The 17,522-nt window shown below is 47.3% G+C and overlaps 6 non-coding genes across 6 annotated transcripts; all 6 read right to left on the reverse strand.

Annotated features, from left to right (window-relative positions):
• Positions 1 to 579: 579 nt before the first annotated feature.
• On the reverse strand, positions 580 to 720 carry LOC149435460 (U4 spliceosomal RNA). The gene has a single exon (XR_016308484.1). It is a non-coding gene; the product is annotated as a U4 spliceosomal RNA (small nuclear RNA).
• A 559-nt stretch (positions 721 to 1,279) lies between these two features.
• TRNAK-UUU (transfer RNA lysine (anticodon UUU)) lies at positions 1,280 to 1,352 on the reverse strand. Its single transcript has one exon. It is a non-coding gene; the product is annotated as a tRNA-Lys (tRNA).
• A 658-nt stretch (positions 1,353 to 2,010) lies between these two features.
• Positions 2,011 to 2,151, reverse strand: LOC149435462 (U4 spliceosomal RNA). The gene has a single exon (XR_016308485.1). It is a non-coding gene; the product is annotated as a U4 spliceosomal RNA (small nuclear RNA).
• A 559-nt stretch (positions 2,152 to 2,710) lies between these two features.
• TRNAK-UUU (transfer RNA lysine (anticodon UUU)) lies at positions 2,711 to 2,783 on the reverse strand. The gene has a single exon. It is a non-coding gene; the product is annotated as a tRNA-Lys (tRNA).
• A 658-nt stretch (positions 2,784 to 3,441) lies between these two features.
• LOC149435464 (U4 spliceosomal RNA) lies at positions 3,442 to 3,582 on the reverse strand. The gene has a single exon (XR_016308478.1). It is a non-coding gene; the product is annotated as a U4 spliceosomal RNA (small nuclear RNA).
• Positions 3,583 to 6,831: 3,249 nt separating this feature from the next.
• Positions 6,832 to 6,905, reverse strand: TRNAK-UUU (transfer RNA lysine (anticodon UUU)). The gene has a single exon. It is a non-coding gene; the product is annotated as a tRNA-Lys (tRNA).
• Positions 6,906 to 17,522: the final 10,617 nt, after the last annotated feature.

Consider the following 17,522-nt stretch of genomic DNA (forward strand, 5'->3'; position numbering starts at 1 on the left):
AAGAAAGCGGAGATGTGTGCCTGAATGCACAAGTATTTGGCTCACTCAGGCTGGCCACTCGTCCTGTCCCATTCAATTTTCTAGGACAGCTTGGAGAACAAAAGAGAGAATCCAGCCTGCCACCGTGCACATAGGGTCCAGTCTGGTAGAGGTGGAGAACGCCCAAAGTCTCCGGCTTAATTTACCCTATGGCTCAATGCTCTTTCACTGGAAACAAGGGCCTTGCAAAAAACACACCGGCCAAACTGCTTCCTTAACCCTGGACCAACACGCTTACAGTATTCTTCCTAATTCACTGGCTTACAAAGAAAGAAAGTTCACCTTTAGCTTCACGATGCCAGGTCTAGCAGAGAAAAAGCAAGGAAAAATAAAATGAGGTAGAGTCCGCTCTGGATTTAAAGGCAAGTGGGGAGAACGAGCGGCACGTAGCAATCACATCTTGTTCTACTCAGGCTGCGTGATGACACAAAAGCTCTCTATAGTGCCCCCGGCCCCTTGACACGCTTCCTCAACTCTAACGCACCTCGGTCAGCATCTTGGAAGCCATTGCTTTTCTGCTGTTTCAAACATATTGCTCAGTCTCCTGAGAGACTCTCAAAAATTGCCAGTGCTGACTGTATTTCAAGTCATCACGGCGGGGTATTGGGATTAGTTTTCAATTAGCAACAATCACGCCTCGGGTGGACCTCATTGGCTATGATACTGCCACTGCGCAAAGCTAACCAAACCAGTGTCTGCCAATTTATGCCCTTCCTCGGAGGAGGTATTGACATTGAGGTGAGACACAAAAGTGTCATCCAGTGGCCCGCAGAGCATTCTGGGACTTGGCATGCTAATGAGACAGAGAAGATGCCTAAGCTGGCATTGTTTGCATTTGAAAGGACTAAGGAGAATCTAAAGTTACGGGGGCCCTAGATGTCATATGGGTTTCTCCCACAGCAGTTCCCAAAGGCCACTAAGTGCATATGTTCCGACGGCTGCAGCGTTGGAAGAAAAAGAAAAAAAAAAAGCCAAGGTGGAACGCTTTGGGCCCGTTGTTGAAAGCTTTCTGGTTAACAAGCCAGGGAAGCTGGCGTAGACAAGGCTTGTTGGGAATCACTTGGTCAGGCAAACACCTTCAGCCACCTTTATTTCTGGGCTAGATTGACAGAGCCTTGAAAGGGGGCATTTGGCATCCCTTAGGACATTTCCTCTCTCTAGGCCGGTGAGCACTCCGGCAGATGGGCATAAAGATGATCTTAACTGTAGCTCGACAACCTCACAGCGAGGAGAAAACTACCGCCCGAACAGGGACTTGAACCCTGGACCCTCAGATTAAAAGTCTGATGCTCTACCGACTGAGCTATCCGGGCTCTGAAAGCTCTCCCTCCAAAAAACAGTCCACTCTGCTTGAAACTTAACTTTTATGGCGGACAAAGACCATTTGGCCAAAAGAAAGCGGAGATGTGTGCCTGAATGCACAAGTATTTGGCTCACTCAGGCTGGCCACTCGTCCTGTCCCATTCAATTTTCTAGGACAGCTTGGAGAACAAAAGGGAGAATCCAGCCTGCCACCGTGCACATAGGGTCCAGTCTGGTAGAGGTGGAGAACGCCCAAAGTCTCCGGCTTAATTTACCCTATGGCTCAATGCTCTTTCACTGGAAACAAGGGCCTTGCATAAAACACACCGGCCAAACTGCTTCCTTAACCCTGGACCAACACGCTTACAGTATTCTTCCTAATTCACTGGCTTACAAAGAAAGAAAGTTCACCTTTAGCTTCACGATGCCAGGTCTAGCAGAGAAAAAGCAAGGAAAAATAAAATGAGGTAGAGTCCGCTCTGGATTTAAAGGCAAGTGGGGAGAACGAGCGGCACGTAGCAATCACATCTTGTTCTACTCAGGCTGCGTGATGACACAAAAGCTCTCTATAGTGCCCCCGGCCCCTTGACACGCTTCCTCAACTCTAACGCACCTCGGTCAGCATCTTGGAAGCCATTGCTTTTCTGCTGTTTCAAACATATTGCTCAGTCTCCTGAGAGACTCTCAAAAATTGCCAGTGCTGACTGTATTTCAAGTCATCACGGCGGGGTATTGGGATTAGTTTTCAATTAGCAACAATCACGCCTCGGGTGGACCTCATTGGCTATGATACTGCCACTGCGCAAAGCTAACCAAACCAGTGTCTGCCAATTTATGCCCTTCCTCGGAGGAGGTATTGACATTGAGGTGAGACACAAAAGTGTCATCCAGTGGCCCGCAGAGCATTCTGGGGCTTGGCATGCTAATGAGACAGAGAAGATGCCTAAGCTGGCATTGTTTGCATTTGAAAGGACTAAGGAGAATCTAAAGTTACGGGGGCCCTAGATGTCATATGGGTTTCTCCCACAGCAGTTCCCAAAGGCCACTGAGTGCATATGTTCCGACGGCTGCACCGTTGGAAGAAAAAGAAAAAAAAAAAGCCAAGGTGGAACGCTTTGGGCCCGTTGTTGAAAGCTTTCTGGTTAACAAGCCAGGGAAGCTGGCGTAGACAAGGCTTGTTGGGAATCACTTGGTCAGGCAAACACCTTCAGCCACCTTTATTTCTGGGCTAGATTGACAGAGCCTTGAAAGGGGGCATTTGGCATCCCTTAGGACATTTCCTCTCTCTAGGCCGGTGAGCACTCCGGCAGATGGGCATAAAGATGACCTTAACTGTAGCTCGACAACCTCACAGCGAGGAGAAAACTACCGCCCGAACAGGGACTTGAACCCTGGACCCTCAGATTAAAAGTCTGATGCTCTACCGACTGAGCTATCCGGGCTCTGAAAGCTCTCCCTCCAAAAAACAGTCCACTCTGCTTGAAACTTAACTTTTATGGCGGACAAAGACCATTTGGCCAAAAGAAAGCGGAGATGTGTGCCTGAATGCACAAGTATTTGGCTCACTCAGGCTGGCCACTCGTCCTGTCCCATTCAATTTTCTAGGACAGCTTGGAGAACAAAAGGGAGAATCCAGCCTGCCACCGTGCACATAGGGTCCAGTCTGGTAGAGATGGAGAACACCCAAAGTCTCCGGCTTAATTTACCCTATGGCTCAATGCTCTTTCACTGGAAACAAGGGCCTTGCAAAAAACACACCGGCCAAACTGCTTCCTTAACCCTGGACCAACACGCTTACAGTATTCTTCCTAATTCACTGGCTTACAAAGAAAGAAAGTTCACCTTTAGCTTCACGATGCCAGGTCTAGCAGAGAAAAAGCAAGGAAAAATAAAATGAGGTAGAGTCCGCTCTGGATTTAAAGGCAAGTGGGGAGAACGAGCGGCACGTAGCAATCACATCTTGTTCTACTCAGGCTGCGTGATGACACAAAAGCTCTCTATAGTGCCCCCGGCCCCTTGACACGCTTCCTCAACTCTAACGCACCTCGGTTAGCATCTTGGAAGCCATTGCTTTTCTGCTGTTTCAAACATATTGCTCAGTCTCCTGAGAGACTCTCAAAAATTGCCAGTGCTGACTGTATTTCAAGTCATCACGGCGGGGTATTGGGATTAGTTTTCAATTAGCAACAATCACGCCTCGGGTGGACCTCATTGGCTATGATACTGCCACTGCGCAAAGCTAACCAAACCAGTGTCTGCCAATTTATGCCCTTCCTCGGAGGAGGTATTGACATTGAGGTGAGACACAAAAGTGTCATCCAGTGGCCCGCAGAGCATTCTGGGACTTGACATGCTAATGAGACAGAGAAGATGCCTAAGCTGGCATTGTTTGCATTTGAAAGGACTAAGGAGAATCTAAAGTTACGGGGGCCCTAGATGTCATATGGGTTTCTCCCACAGCAGTTCCCAAAGGCCACTGAGTGCATATGTTCCGACGGCTGCACCGTTGGAAGAAAAAGAAAAAAAAAAAAGCCAAGGTGGAACGCTTTGGGCCCATTGTTGAAAGCTTTCTGGTTAACAAGCCAGGGAAGCTGGCGTAGACAAGGCTTGTTGCGAATCACTTGGTCAGGCAAACACCTTCAGCCACCTTTATTTCTGGGCTAGATTGACAGAGCCTTGAAAGGGGGCAATTGGCATCCCTTAGGACAGCAATGGGCAAACTACGGCCCGCGGGCCATATACGGCCCGGCGGACCTTTTATTCCAGCCCGCGGAGCTAGGCTCCTCTCACAGTCCGCCCTGAAGACCGGGGTAGCATGAAAATCTGTTTCCTATGAGGATCTGTCCCCCTCGACGTATCTGCGCATGTGCCGGAGATCGCCGATCGGCTGCTAATGCCTGAAACTGGCACATGCGCAGATACGTCGAGGGGGACAGATCCTCATAGGAGACAGATTTTCATGCTACACCGGAACGGCGCGGGAACAAGAGGAACAAGAGGAACGCGCGGAGCAAAGGTAAGTGAATTGACACAGGGGGGACTTGGGGACTTAATATGGGGGATGAATTAATATGGGGAATGAATTACTATAGGGGGGATGAATTACTATAGGGGGGATGAATTACTATATGGGGGATGAATTACTATGGGGGATGAATTACTATATGGAGGATGAATTACTATGGGGGATGGATTACTATGGGGGATGAATTACTATATGGGGGATGAATTACTATGGGGGATGAATTACTATATGGGGGATGAATAACTATATGGGGGATGAATTACTATATGGGGGATGAATTAATATGGGGAATGAATTACTATATGGGGGATGAATTACTATATGGGGGATGAATTACTATGGGGAATGAATTACTATATGGGGGATGAATTACTATAGGGGGGATGAATTACTATAGGGGGGATGAATTACTATATGGGGGATTAATTACTATGGGGGATGAATTACTATATGGGGGATTAATTACTATGGGGGATGAATTACTATATGGGGGATGAATTACTATATGGGGGATGAATTACTATGGGGGATGAATTACTATATGGGGGATGAATTACTATGGGGGATGAATTACTATATGGGGGATGAATTACTATGGGAGATGAATTACTATGGGGGATGAATTACTATATGGGGGATGAATTACTATGGGGGATGAATTACTATATGGGGGATGAATTACTATGGGGGATGAATTACTATGGGGGATTAATTACTATGGGGGATGAATTGCTATATGGGGGATGAATTACTATGGGGGATGAATTACTATATGGGGGATGAATTACTATGGGGGATGAATTACTATATGGGGGATGAATTACAATATGGGGGATGAATTACTATATGGGGGATTAATTACTATGCTTACTATGGGGGAATATTACTATACTTACTATGGATGACACATACACATCATTCATCTACTCTTGGTCCGGCCCCCGAGTCCAATATATGAACCCATTGCGGGGGATGAATTACTATATGGGGGATTAATTACTATATGGGGGATGAATTACTATGGGGGATGAATTACTATATGGGGGATGAATTACTATGGGAGATGAATTACTATGGGGGATGAATTACTATATGGGGGATGAATTACTATGGGGGATGAATTACTATATGGGGGATGAATTACTATGGGGGATGAATTACTATGGGGGATTAATTACTATGGGGGATGAATTGCTATATGGGGGATGAATTACTATGGGGGATGAATTACTATATGGGGGATGAATTACTATGGGGGATGAATTACTATATGGGGGATGAATTACAATATGGGGGATGAATTACTATATGGGGGATTAATTACTATGCTTACTATGGGGGAATATTACTATACTTACTATGGATGACACATACACATCATTCATCTACTCTTGGTCCGGCCCCCGAGTCCAATATATGAACCCATTGCGGGGGATGAATTACTATATGGGGGATTAATTACTATGGGGGATGAATTACTATGGGGGATGAATTACTATATGGGGGATGAATTACTATGGGAGATGAATTACTATGGGGGATGAATTACTATATGGGGGATGAATTACTATGGGGGATGAATTACTATATGGGGGATGAATTACTATGGGGGATGAATTACTATGGGGGATTAATTACTATGGGGGATGAATTGCTATATGGGGGATGAATTACTATGGGGGATGAATTACTATATGGGGGATGAATTACTATGGGGGATGAATTACAATATGGGGGATGAATTACTATATGGGGGATTAATTACTATGCTTACTATGGGGGAATATTACTATACTTACTATGGATGACACATACACATCATTCATCTACTCTTGGTCCGGCCCCCGAGTCCAATATATGAACCCATTGCGGGGGATGAATTACTATATGGGGGATTAATTACTATGGGGGATGAATTACTATGGGGGATGAATTACTATATGGGGGATGAATTACTATGGGAGATGAATTACTATGGGGGATGAATTACTATATGGGGGATGAATTACTATGGGGGATGAATTACTATATGGGGGATGAATTACTATGGGGGATGAATTACTATGGGGGATTAATTACTATGGGGGATGAATTGCTATATGGGGGATGAATTACTATGGGGGATGAATTACTATATGGGGGATGAATTACTATGGGGGATGAATTACTATATGGGGGATGAATTACAATATGGGGGATGAATTACTATATGGGGGATTAATTACTATGCTTACTATGGGGGAATATTACTATACTTACTATGGATGACACATACACATCATTCATCTACTCTTGGTCCGGCCCCCGAGTCCAATATATGAACCCATTGCGGCCCTCAAGTCAAAATGTTTGCCCACCCCTGCCTTAGAACATTTCCTCTCTCTAGGCCGGTGAGCACTCCGGCAGATGGGCATAAAGATTACCTTAACTGTAGCTCAACAACCTCACAGCAAGGAGAAAGCTACTGCCCCGAACAGGGACTTGAACCCTGGACCCTCAGATTAAAAGTCTGATGCTCTACCGACTGAGCTATCCGGGCTCTGAATGCTCTGCCTCCAAAACAATCCACTCTGCTTGAAACTTAACTTTTATGGCGGACAAAGACCATTCGGCCAAAAGAAAGAGGAGATGTGTGCCTGAATGCACAAGTATTTGTCTCACTCAGGCTGGCCACTCGTCCTGTCCCATTCAATTTTCTAGGACAGCTTGGAGAACAAAAGGGAGAATCCAGCCTGCCACCGTGCACATAGGGTCCAGTCTGGTAGAGGTGGAGAACGCCCAAAGTCTCCGGCTTAATTTACCCTATGGCTCAATGCTCTTTCACTGGAAACAAGGGCCTTGCAAACAACACACCGGCCAAACTGCTTCCTTAACCCTGGACCAACACGCTTACAGTATTCTTCCTAATTGACTGGCTTACAAAGAAAGAAAGTTCACCTTTAGCTTCATGATGCCAGGTCTAGCAGAGAAAAAGCAAGGAAAAATAAAATGAGGTAGAAAAACGAAAGCCGAATATTACACTATACGACAAGCATCGGGTGTGTGGGGGGGGGGGGGGGAGGGGAGAAAAAGGGGGAAACACAGGCCCGAAGCTTTATTGAAGGAACAAAGACACGCAAGGGGGAGTAGGGGGAAGGGGAGATCTTCAGACGTCCTCTTCCTCCTTAAAGTCCATCAAGGTATAGTCTCTGAGCAGACTGAGGATCAGTCTGCGACAGTCCTCAATGGACATCCTCTCCCGCTGGTGGATGAGGCGCTTCCTGGCGCACCATAAAGCGTCCTTAAAGCAACACAGCACCCGCCATGCGCCGTCAATGTCCTCCAGAGAAAAAGTTCCACAGAACAGTCCATTCAACACCCCAAAGTGAGTGATGGCTGTCTGTGGTACAAAGTCTTTGAGTTCAGGTTCCAGGGCCCCCAACAGGGCCTGAGCAAATGAGCACTCCCAGAAAACGTGGTGAGACGTTTCCTCATGGATGATGCAGAAGGGGCAGTGTCTGTATCTGCTCAGGTTCCTGGCATGCATAAATGTCCTGAGAGGCAACCCCCCTTGGATTGCCATCCATGCCAGGTCTTTGTGCCTGTTGGTGAGAATGTTTGAAGAAACATTCCTCCAGACCACCTTGCAGGTGTCTGAAGGCAGGCCTGGAACCGAATCCAAAATGTCGCTTGCTCTGATGAGCTTGTAAATGGTCTTTGGTTTCCACAAGTCAGGCTTGACTCCCTGCAGCCCCTGCTCCTTGATGAACTTGAAGGTATCCAAGTAGTACCAAGGGGTGTCCCAGTTGTAGGGGATGGAACTGTCCCAATTGTCCCATCCGAGGGACCTCCAGAGAGGCAACAGGAAGAAGCGAGACATTGCGTTCCCGCCAGAGTCCATAATCCTTTTGGGCAAAGTTCTGCGGATGCAGTTGCAAGCAAAGAACACCCTCAGTTGGGTGGCCATGTCGGGCACGCCCTTACCGCCCTTGAGGGGTTCCTTGAACATGACTGCCCGCTTCACTCTGTCCATCTTGGAGCCCCAGATGAAGTGAAACACCGCCCTGGTGATGGCCTTACAGGTGTGGACCCGTGGGGGCCAGGCCTGGGCGAGGTACTGCAACACAGGGAGAATCTCGCTGCGGAGTACCAGTGTCTTCCCTTCGATGGTGAGGTCTCTGAGGCTCCAAAGTCCAAATTTTTGACACATCTTAGCCAGTCTCTCCTCCCAAGACTTTAGGGCTGCGCCCTCGGCACCAAACCAAACTCCCAGAATTTTCATGAAGTCTGTCTTGATGCCAAAGGGCATGGATGCAGAAGAAGGCAGGAACCACTTTCCGAAGAGCATGACTTCCGACTTCCCGCAGTTGACTTTTGCCCCCGAAGCTTGGCCGAAGTCCTCGCAGGTCTGGACAAGCAGGTCGATGGAGCGCTGGTTGGCACAGAACACAGTCACGTCGTCCATGTAGAGCGAGCACTTCACTTCCCGTCTGTCTGGTCCCGGTGCGGTGATTCCCCCGATCTCTGGATTCCGTCTGATGCATTCGGCGAAGAGCTCTATACAGCAAACAAAAAGCAGAGGTGAAAGAGGGCAGCCTTGTCTGACCCCGGAGAGGACCGGGAAGGGGTCAGTTTTCCAGCCGTTCACCTGCACGGAACTGCAAATATCATTATACATAATGTCAACGTACGAACAAAACATTTCCCCGAGACCAAACCTGCGCAGGGCTCTGCACATAAACCCATGGGAGACACGGTCAAAGGCCTTTTCCTGATCAAGACTGACCAGGGCCGCGTGCACACGGCGGTCCTTGGTGTATTGGACCGTGTCCCGGACAGGAATGCCGCAAGTCTGATCCGGGTGGATGATCTGTCCGATGACAGCCTTCAGCCTGTTCGCCATGACTTTGGCGAGGATCTTGTAATCCACGTTCAGGAGAGAGATGGGACGCCAATTTTTCAAGTCACATCTCTCCCCCTTACGCTTGTACAGGATCGTGATCATCCCCTCCCTCAGCGAAGAAGGCATCCTGCCCTCCACCACCATCTCCTCGTACAGCTCGAGCAGGTCCGGGCCCACGAGGTCCCACAGCGCTACATAGAGCTCTGCTGGAAGACCGTCGCAGCCCGGGGTCCTGCCCCGCCTAAAGGATTTAGCGGCAGAGTGCAGCTCCTCCAACGTCAATGGGGCGTTGGTGGCCGACAAACCTGCAGGATCAATAGCGTTAGAGATACCTGACAAGAATCTGTCGGCCGCTTCCGTGTTTGTTTCTTTGGGGGAGTAGAGGTCGGAGTAGTAGTCGCTGACCACTTCCATCACGGCCTCCTTCCCCTTCTGGAGTGTTCCAGCCTTGTCGCGCAGCTCCGACAGGGGTGTGTGTCCTGAGTGGAGTTTCCTGAAAAAGAAAGAGTTACACTTCTCACCTTTCTCTAGATGCTCCACCTTGGCACGGAAGACAATGTGCCTGGATTCTTCCTCAAAGTGCTTTTTCAAGCTCTTCTTGGTGTCCTCCAGGTCTTGCCTCCATCCCAGCCACAGTGATGAAGGTCCTGCAGGGACTGCAGCTGACGCTGCAGTCTCCTGAGTTCCCTCCTCCTGGCACACACTTGCTGGCGTCCCCTAGCCTGAAAGAAGCTGCGCAGCTTGACTTTCACGAACTCCCACTAGTCGCTTACCTTGGGAAAGAAAGACTTCTCCTCTCGCCAGGCACCGTAGATTTCCCTGAGCTCCGCTAGCAGTTCCTCATCGTCCAGCAGGGTGCAATTCAGCTTCCAGGAGCCTGGGCCCGGGGCAAAGCCCTCTCCCAGGTCACCTCGAAAGTGAATGGCCCTGTGGTCAGAGAAAAAGCAGGGAACCATGGAGAACCCGCGGTGCCTGACTGCCCTAGAGGTGAGCACAAAGTCAATCCTGGAACGCACAGATCCGTCGGGGCGGCTCCATGAGTAGTTCACGGAACCGCGCCCCACGGATCCCACGGCGTCCTGCAGGGAAGCCTCCGCAATCACCTCCCGGAGCAGCTTCGAGGTGGCGTCGAGTTTAGCGTACATGCTGGAGCTGCGCCCATCCTCCTCTATCGGACAGTTAAAATCACCGCCGATTACTACTGTTCTCGTTGTGACGAGTTGCGTCCGCAGGGTTTGGAAAAGCTCCAGCCGCGCGTTCTTCTCCGGGGAGGCGTACACGTTGATGAGCCTAACGGGTTCCCCCGCCCACGAGCCGTCTATGACCAAAAGGCGGCCACAGACGAGCTCATGGACGGAGTCAACAGTGAAACGTCCTCCCCTGATAAGAACCGCTACCCCTGCAGACTTGCAATCGCCACCCCCAGACCAGTAGGAGGGACTGTGGGTCCACTGGGAGGACAAATGAGTGTACCTCCTCAGAGGGGGAAGGGCGCACTCCTGAAGCATGTAGACATCACTCTGCTGTGTGGAAAGAAAGGTCAGCACAGTCTGCCTCCTAGACGCATCCTTGATGCTCCTCACATTAATGGAAAAGATAGAGATCTCAGCCATCATGGGAAAGAGATGAAGGGGTTAGTCGGCAGGGGCTGTGCTTACCTCCCCTGGAGAGGGGGGGCGACCTCTGTGACCTCTGCAGCCTGACCCATGTCCTGGCTCAGACCGATCTGGTTGAGGACCTCATTGAGGACCTCATCGAAGTCGGTGGAGAGATCTGGCTCCGACCGGGTCAGAGCCATCTCTTCTTCCACCTCTTCTTCCTCCAGCGTGTCGAGGTCCTCCCCCACGGGGTCGGGACCTGCGACATTCTGGAGGACAGCAGGCCGTTTGGTGGAGGAGGAGGGGTCCTCCGCCGCCGGGCTGGCCTGCTCCTTCTTCCGCTTCCTGTTCTCCGCCACAGAGCTGCTGGCAGGGGTGGCAGGGGGAAGGGGCGGGAAATCCTCCTGTGAGGACAGGTCGGGGGGGGCGGAACCGGGCCCGGGAGGGGGGGCAGGAGGGCGAGGGGCAGGGGGGCAGGAGGGCCAGGGGCGGGGCGGGCAGGAGGGCCAGGGGCGGGGGGGCAGGAGGGCCAGGGGCAGGGGGGGGCAGGGGGACCAGGGTCCGGGGGGGGCGGCCTTCGACACCGGAGGGGTAGGGGGGGCTAGGATGGGGGGAGGGGGGTTCCTCTTACCTGGGTCCTTCTGAGGCTTCTGTGGTGCTGGTTTGGCAGCAGGGCCCTTGCTCAGGGCCCCAGCATACGTCCTGCTTCTCTCTGGGCAGTCCCTGTAGACGTGCTCTGACCGTCCACAGAGGTTGCAGGTTTTGGACCTCAGGCAATCCTTGGTCTCGTGACCTGCAGACCGGCAGAATCTACATGAAGGCACATGGCAATCCTTACCCTCGTGCCCCGGCTGTCCGCACCTGCGGCATGACTGGGGTTGATCCGGGTAATGTAGGAGTCCTGCTGACGCTCCCAGGGAGAAGCACTGTTGCAGGTGTTGGAGATCTCCAGCGGGACGATCTCTCAGCAATCTGCAAAACACAGCCCACTTACCTGTCCAGAAGCCGTTGGCGTCTAGTATCCGGACTGGGTCCTTCAACACGACGCAAAACCTCTGGAGATAGGTGGCGATATCTCTTCCAGGGGCGTGAGGGTTCCTCATGGACACCGTGATCCACCTTTTGTCCCTTTGAATGGGAGAATTCGCAATAAACTTGCGGAAAGGGGAATCGGGCCCAGAGGTCTTCACCATCTCCCAGTACCTTCTGCAGACCTGTAACGATACAAAAGTTACGAAGAAGATACCTTTCATGAAGGACTGCACCGACAGGGTCTCTGCCTTGCTAAATCCTTGTTCCAGGATCATCTTCTTGCCGAAGACTTCCGGGGTCATGTCCGGGACTCTGCCTTCCACTTCTTTTAGCCGCAGCACGACTGTCTGCTTCATCCAGGGCTCCAGGAGGGGGAGACCTTCTGCAGGGCCGGAGCATTCTGAGGTGGAGGTGGAGGCGGAGGGGGCTTCTCCCGGGGTCTTGGCAGGGGCGGCGGCGGCGGTCAGCGGCTTCTTGCCGGTTTGCTTATTCTTCCCCATCTTGTCGCAGAGGAGTTCTCAGGAGGGCTTCCAAGAGATCTTCAGCGGATTCCTTCTCCTTCCTCGGCAGCTTCACTCTTGCTTAGCCTTTGAAAAGGCTATTGAGCGTCTACTGCCCGGAGGTAGTAACGCAGAGTGAACAAGGGGGGGGAAGATCACAAACTCGTTCTGTGTGGGGGCTAAGCCTCAAACCTAATAGCAGCAAGCAGGTGAAGCCGAATTTAATCGACGATCCTACCAGGCCGAGTAGAGGGTACCCCACACAGACCAAATGGCTGGGATAGATACAAGTGGTTCTCAACGTCCTAGCTGGAAGCAGGGACACCCCTAAAGGCAAGGTCGATACTACACTTGATTTTAGCCAAAAAACCGAGAAGCAATGTTGGCATCACCCCTACAGTAGACGTGTATTGACACGAAACGCGTCTAGGAGGAGCCTTTGCACGCCTTGACGTTACGCCGCCGGGTCAGGAGGTCCGGCGGCCCACCCATGGTTTTCACTGGTCGGTGTATAGAATCTTTTTTTCAAGCTGCTTATACTGGCTACAGGCTGCAGGCATGCGTTTTGTAACTTCTATGGTTTTACGTATTGGATTTAATAAATAATTTTAAACATACTACACTATGAGTATTTTTACTCCTTACACCTGGCACTGAGTTCCCATACCTCAGCCCCAGCATTTTTAGGTTCTCTGTGTGGATCCAAGGAGCAGTGTGATCCGACCAGGTCAGCATCGTCTTACCACCGACGGACCATCTGGGTACTATAAACCAGCGCCTACATGGGACCCCGGCTACTTGAAATCTGTACATGCGCATTGTAATTGCGCTTCTGGTAAGCAGGCAATTTATCTATTCCTGGGATTGGATTACACTTATACTCCCTGCGAGTCCCCCATCACTGAACTGTTTATCATCTTCAACAATCTTATATTTGACGATCGTTTATATTTTATATTTTAATTGTCACTTGGACATTGTTTGTAGCGCTGCACTTATATTGTTTTGATGATGGTGGCACTATATTGATTGGAGAAATAATGACTACACTTTTTTTATGGGGATTTTATTGGTTTAAAATATTTTTATTCTATTTTCAAGTTTGTAAATGTTCATTTTTTGTCATATTGAACAGTTGTGTGGTAATTTGATGACACATATGAGTTTGGGGATATTAGTATTTTCAGGAGGAAGCATGGCACAGTTCTTGAGTTCATAAAAACTCCTTATTTTAAAGTGATTTCCAAATTCTGAAAAGTCCTGGCCTGCAGATGCCCCACAACCGCCAGGCCAGGCCAGGCCAGGGTTCATTGTGAAGGTGGGTGAATACCTCATTTAGATGTGCCATTTGCTGAAAAGGAAAAATGCAGGCCAATACAAATTATGGATAAACTTTGGATTTGGATGAAATCTGAAAGAACGTTTAAGCCAGAAGGTCTGTGTTCTTTGCCTTTGGCTGTCTTGGTTGCAGGTGAAATTCTCCCTTGTTTCTTTTTTCTCCAATTTGTCCCAGATTAATGAATAGAAAGGTTCATTGGTCAGCCTAGGCAACCCAGACACATTTACTTTCAGTCACTTTGCCCCCTGTTTCTTTAGGCTATGTTGTTCTTCTCTTATAAAGTAGATCTCAATTGAAAAGCATCTTGGATTGATTTCCACAGGCGGCTGCCAGAGATTGGATAGTTCAAAAGGTAGAATGTAAGGCTTTTCTTTAATCTGAGGGTCCAAGGTTCAAGTCCCTGGGTTCAGCAGGGGTTCTGCAAACTTCAGGGATGTTTGGATGTCAAACCCAAACCCATTAAAATCAATGGAAGCTGCATCTGTCAATTAAAAAAATTCCCATTTTCTGGGCTAATAGGCAAGAGGGTGGGTGGTGGACCCTGCCATGCGGGAAAGGTACCAGTGCCAAAAAAAAAAAAGTTTGGCCAGGAGCAGCTTATGTGTTTTTCAGTGCGTTTTCAGTTTTGCAGAAACGCACTACAGTCTATTTAACATGGTTTCCTATTGGTCACGTTCACATCTCTGTGTTTTCCACTGGTGTGTTTTTTGGAAAGGGTTGTGAACTTTTTTTACCGCAGCAAGTTGCTTTTTTGGTTTCATAGACTTCAATGGAAACACATATAAAATTCAGTGCTTATGTTTTTGATGTATTTTTGCTGGTTTCTCCCACATGCTAACAGACATCTCCTAAAATCGCACTAAAAATGCATGTGAAAAAAGCATTGGGAAAACACATCAACCGCAACCTGCATAGGTGTGAACCAGCCCTTAGTACTGACATTTACAAAGGAAAAAAGTTTTCAGATTGCTGGAAAATGAATGACAGCTATAATTGCCATCTTTGTTAAACAAAAAAACAAACATCCAAACAAAAAATAGCACATAGACCCTTCCAAAAGTACTCTATGTATTTTGTGGGACCTTTGAAGGGATTTGTGTGTGGTGTTTTTTTTTGGTTTTTTTTTTTTTAAAGAAGATGGCAAAGAATGTTGTGGCAATTTAAATTCTTTTTTTTGTAAATTTATTTTTTGCTGTAGCACATCCTACAGCAAGAATTTAAAAAAAAAATGCGTAGTGCCCGCTTTCCCCTCAACCCTTTGAGCCTGGTGCAGATTTTAAGGGAGTTACGAACACAAATGTGGATGGGCCAGATGGGAGCAAGGCCTATGTGGGAAGACATTTCTAAATATCAAACAACCAAACGAGAAAAAGCCACCTAATATGACACATATAAATATGTCATATTAATATCTCCGTCTCACTCGTAATTAGTGTGGATTTATGAACCCAATATGTACCTAACAAAAAATAGCAGTGTGACAGATGCACTACTGCTCAAACAAAAGTGGTTACTTGAAAATCCAAGGGGAGTAATATCATTCAAAAAACATTATTCGATCACATGGATCATATAGAGGTTAGACATAGATATGGTAAACCGGTAATAATAAAATCACTTAAAAGCATTCGGCGTCTCCAAATAAAGTAGTTGTTTGGCAATTGAGGATCCAGACAAGGCAACAGAGTTCCTAACTACTAGATCAAAGAATTTTCCATATTTTCCATAAAAAATTAGCATAGGGAGATCATTCTTCAAGAACCATTATGGTAATAATCACAGTAAGTAGAATGACTTCCTGAAATGGAAAAACCAAAAAAGAGAGATCATAGTAGGTGGAACTAAAATAAGGTAAATATACTGGGCGAATGGATCAGCCCAGCAGACACATAGCTAGTGTATATTTAAATCATTACCTTCTCAAAAGCTTGACCATCATTGAAGGATGAATATATGGCCTTCCTGGGTAACCACCCCAGATGAAAGTGTATCCACATTAATAGATGATTCTAAAGAGGTGTATAAATGTGAAACATCAATGACAAAAAGCATATGCCTGAATAAAAATAAATAGAGGTAAAAAAACTAAATATTACCATATAGAAGATCAAGAGGACTTAATCCCACTTGAAGTACGATCAGGTCTTGATGAAAAAAGTGAATGCAGGGGTGAGAAGCCAGGTGGTGAATAAATACAGTCCAGACTGATATAGCTCAGTCTAAATATACTGTGAAATATATACCCAAAGCTGGGTTTTCAAAAATTGCTCAAATGATGAGGAAGTAATGTAATCCTAGTGGATATGTGAGACTATTTTCACATGCCACAGCACATATATATCGTATTAAATACGTATTATTCCAATGGGAGTTCAAAAAATTCCCCCAATTCTGAGGTAAAATAAGCACAGGTTTTTCAGAGGTGTAAAGATATACCTCATATACAAATTAGGGCTCAAGCCTCAATATACTACACGGCTAATAACTTGCCACCGGTGGAAGTATGCTGTGACTCAAGATCACCATGTGCGGGCTGCTTATGATGATGTATTCATCGTGGTTTCAATGTCTCCTGCCTTTCAAATGTGGAGCTGAAGCAAACCGCTTCTTCCTTCCTCGTGGGCACCGCGCCCTATGGAGACGCCGAGCGTAATGATGTCATCACGTTGACGCGTTTCGTCCGCCAATCACCGCAGACTTCGTCAGAACTGGACTGTATTTATTCACCACCTGGCTTCCCACCCCTGCATTCACTTTTTTCATCAAGACCTGATCGTACTTCAAGTGGGATTAAGTCCTCTTGATCTTCTATATGGTAATATTTAGTTTTTTTACCTCTATTTATTTTTATTCAGGCATATGCTTTTTGTCATTGATGTTTCACATTTATACACCTCTTTAGAATCATCTATTAATGTGGATACACTTTCATCTGGGGTGGTTAACCAGGAAGGCCATATATCCATCCTTCAATGATGGTCAAGCTTTTGAGAAGGTAATGATTTAAATATACACTAGCTATGTGTCTGCTGGGCTGATCCATTCGCCCAGTATATTTACCTTATTTTAGTTCCACCTACTATGATCTCTCTTTTTTGGTTTTTCCATTTCAGGAAGTCATTCTACTTACTGTGATTATTACCATAATGGTTCTTGAAGAATGATCTCCCTATGCTAATTTTTTATGGAAAATATGGAAAATTCTTTGATCTAGTAGTTAGGAACTCTGTTGCCTTGTCTGGATCCTCAATTGCCAAACAACTACTTTATTTGGAGACGCCGAATGCTTTTAAGTGATTTTATTATTACCGGTTTACCATATCTATGTCTAACCTCTATATGATCCATGTGATCGAATAATGTTTTTTGAATGATATTACTCCCCTTGGATTTTCAAGTAACCCCTTTCTTTGAGCAGTAGTGCATCTGTCACACTGCTATTTTTTGTTAGGTACATATTGGGTTCATAAATCCACACTAATTACGAGTGAGACGGAGATATTAATATGACATATTTATATGTGTCATATTAGGTGGCTTTTTCTCGTTTGGTTGTTTGATATTTAGAAATGTCTTCCCACATAGGCCTTGCTCCCATCTGGCCCATCCACATTTGTGTTCGTAACTCCCTTAAAATCTGCACCAGGCTCAAAGGGTTGAGGGGAAAGCGGGCACTACGCATTTTTTTTTAAAATTCTTGCTGTAGGATGTGCTACAGCAAAAAATAAATTTACAAAAAAAAGAATTTAAATTGCCACAACATTCTTTGCCATCTTCTTTAAAAAAAAAAAAACCAAAAAAAAAA

The sequence above is a fragment of the Staurois parvus genome, unplaced genomic scaffold (assembly GCF_062004578.1).
Source record: "Staurois parvus isolate SC_StPar_1 unplaced genomic scaffold, SC_StPar_1.0 ptg001506l, whole genome shotgun sequence".
NCBI lineage: Eukaryota > Metazoa > Chordata > Amphibia > Anura > Ranidae > Staurois > Staurois parvus.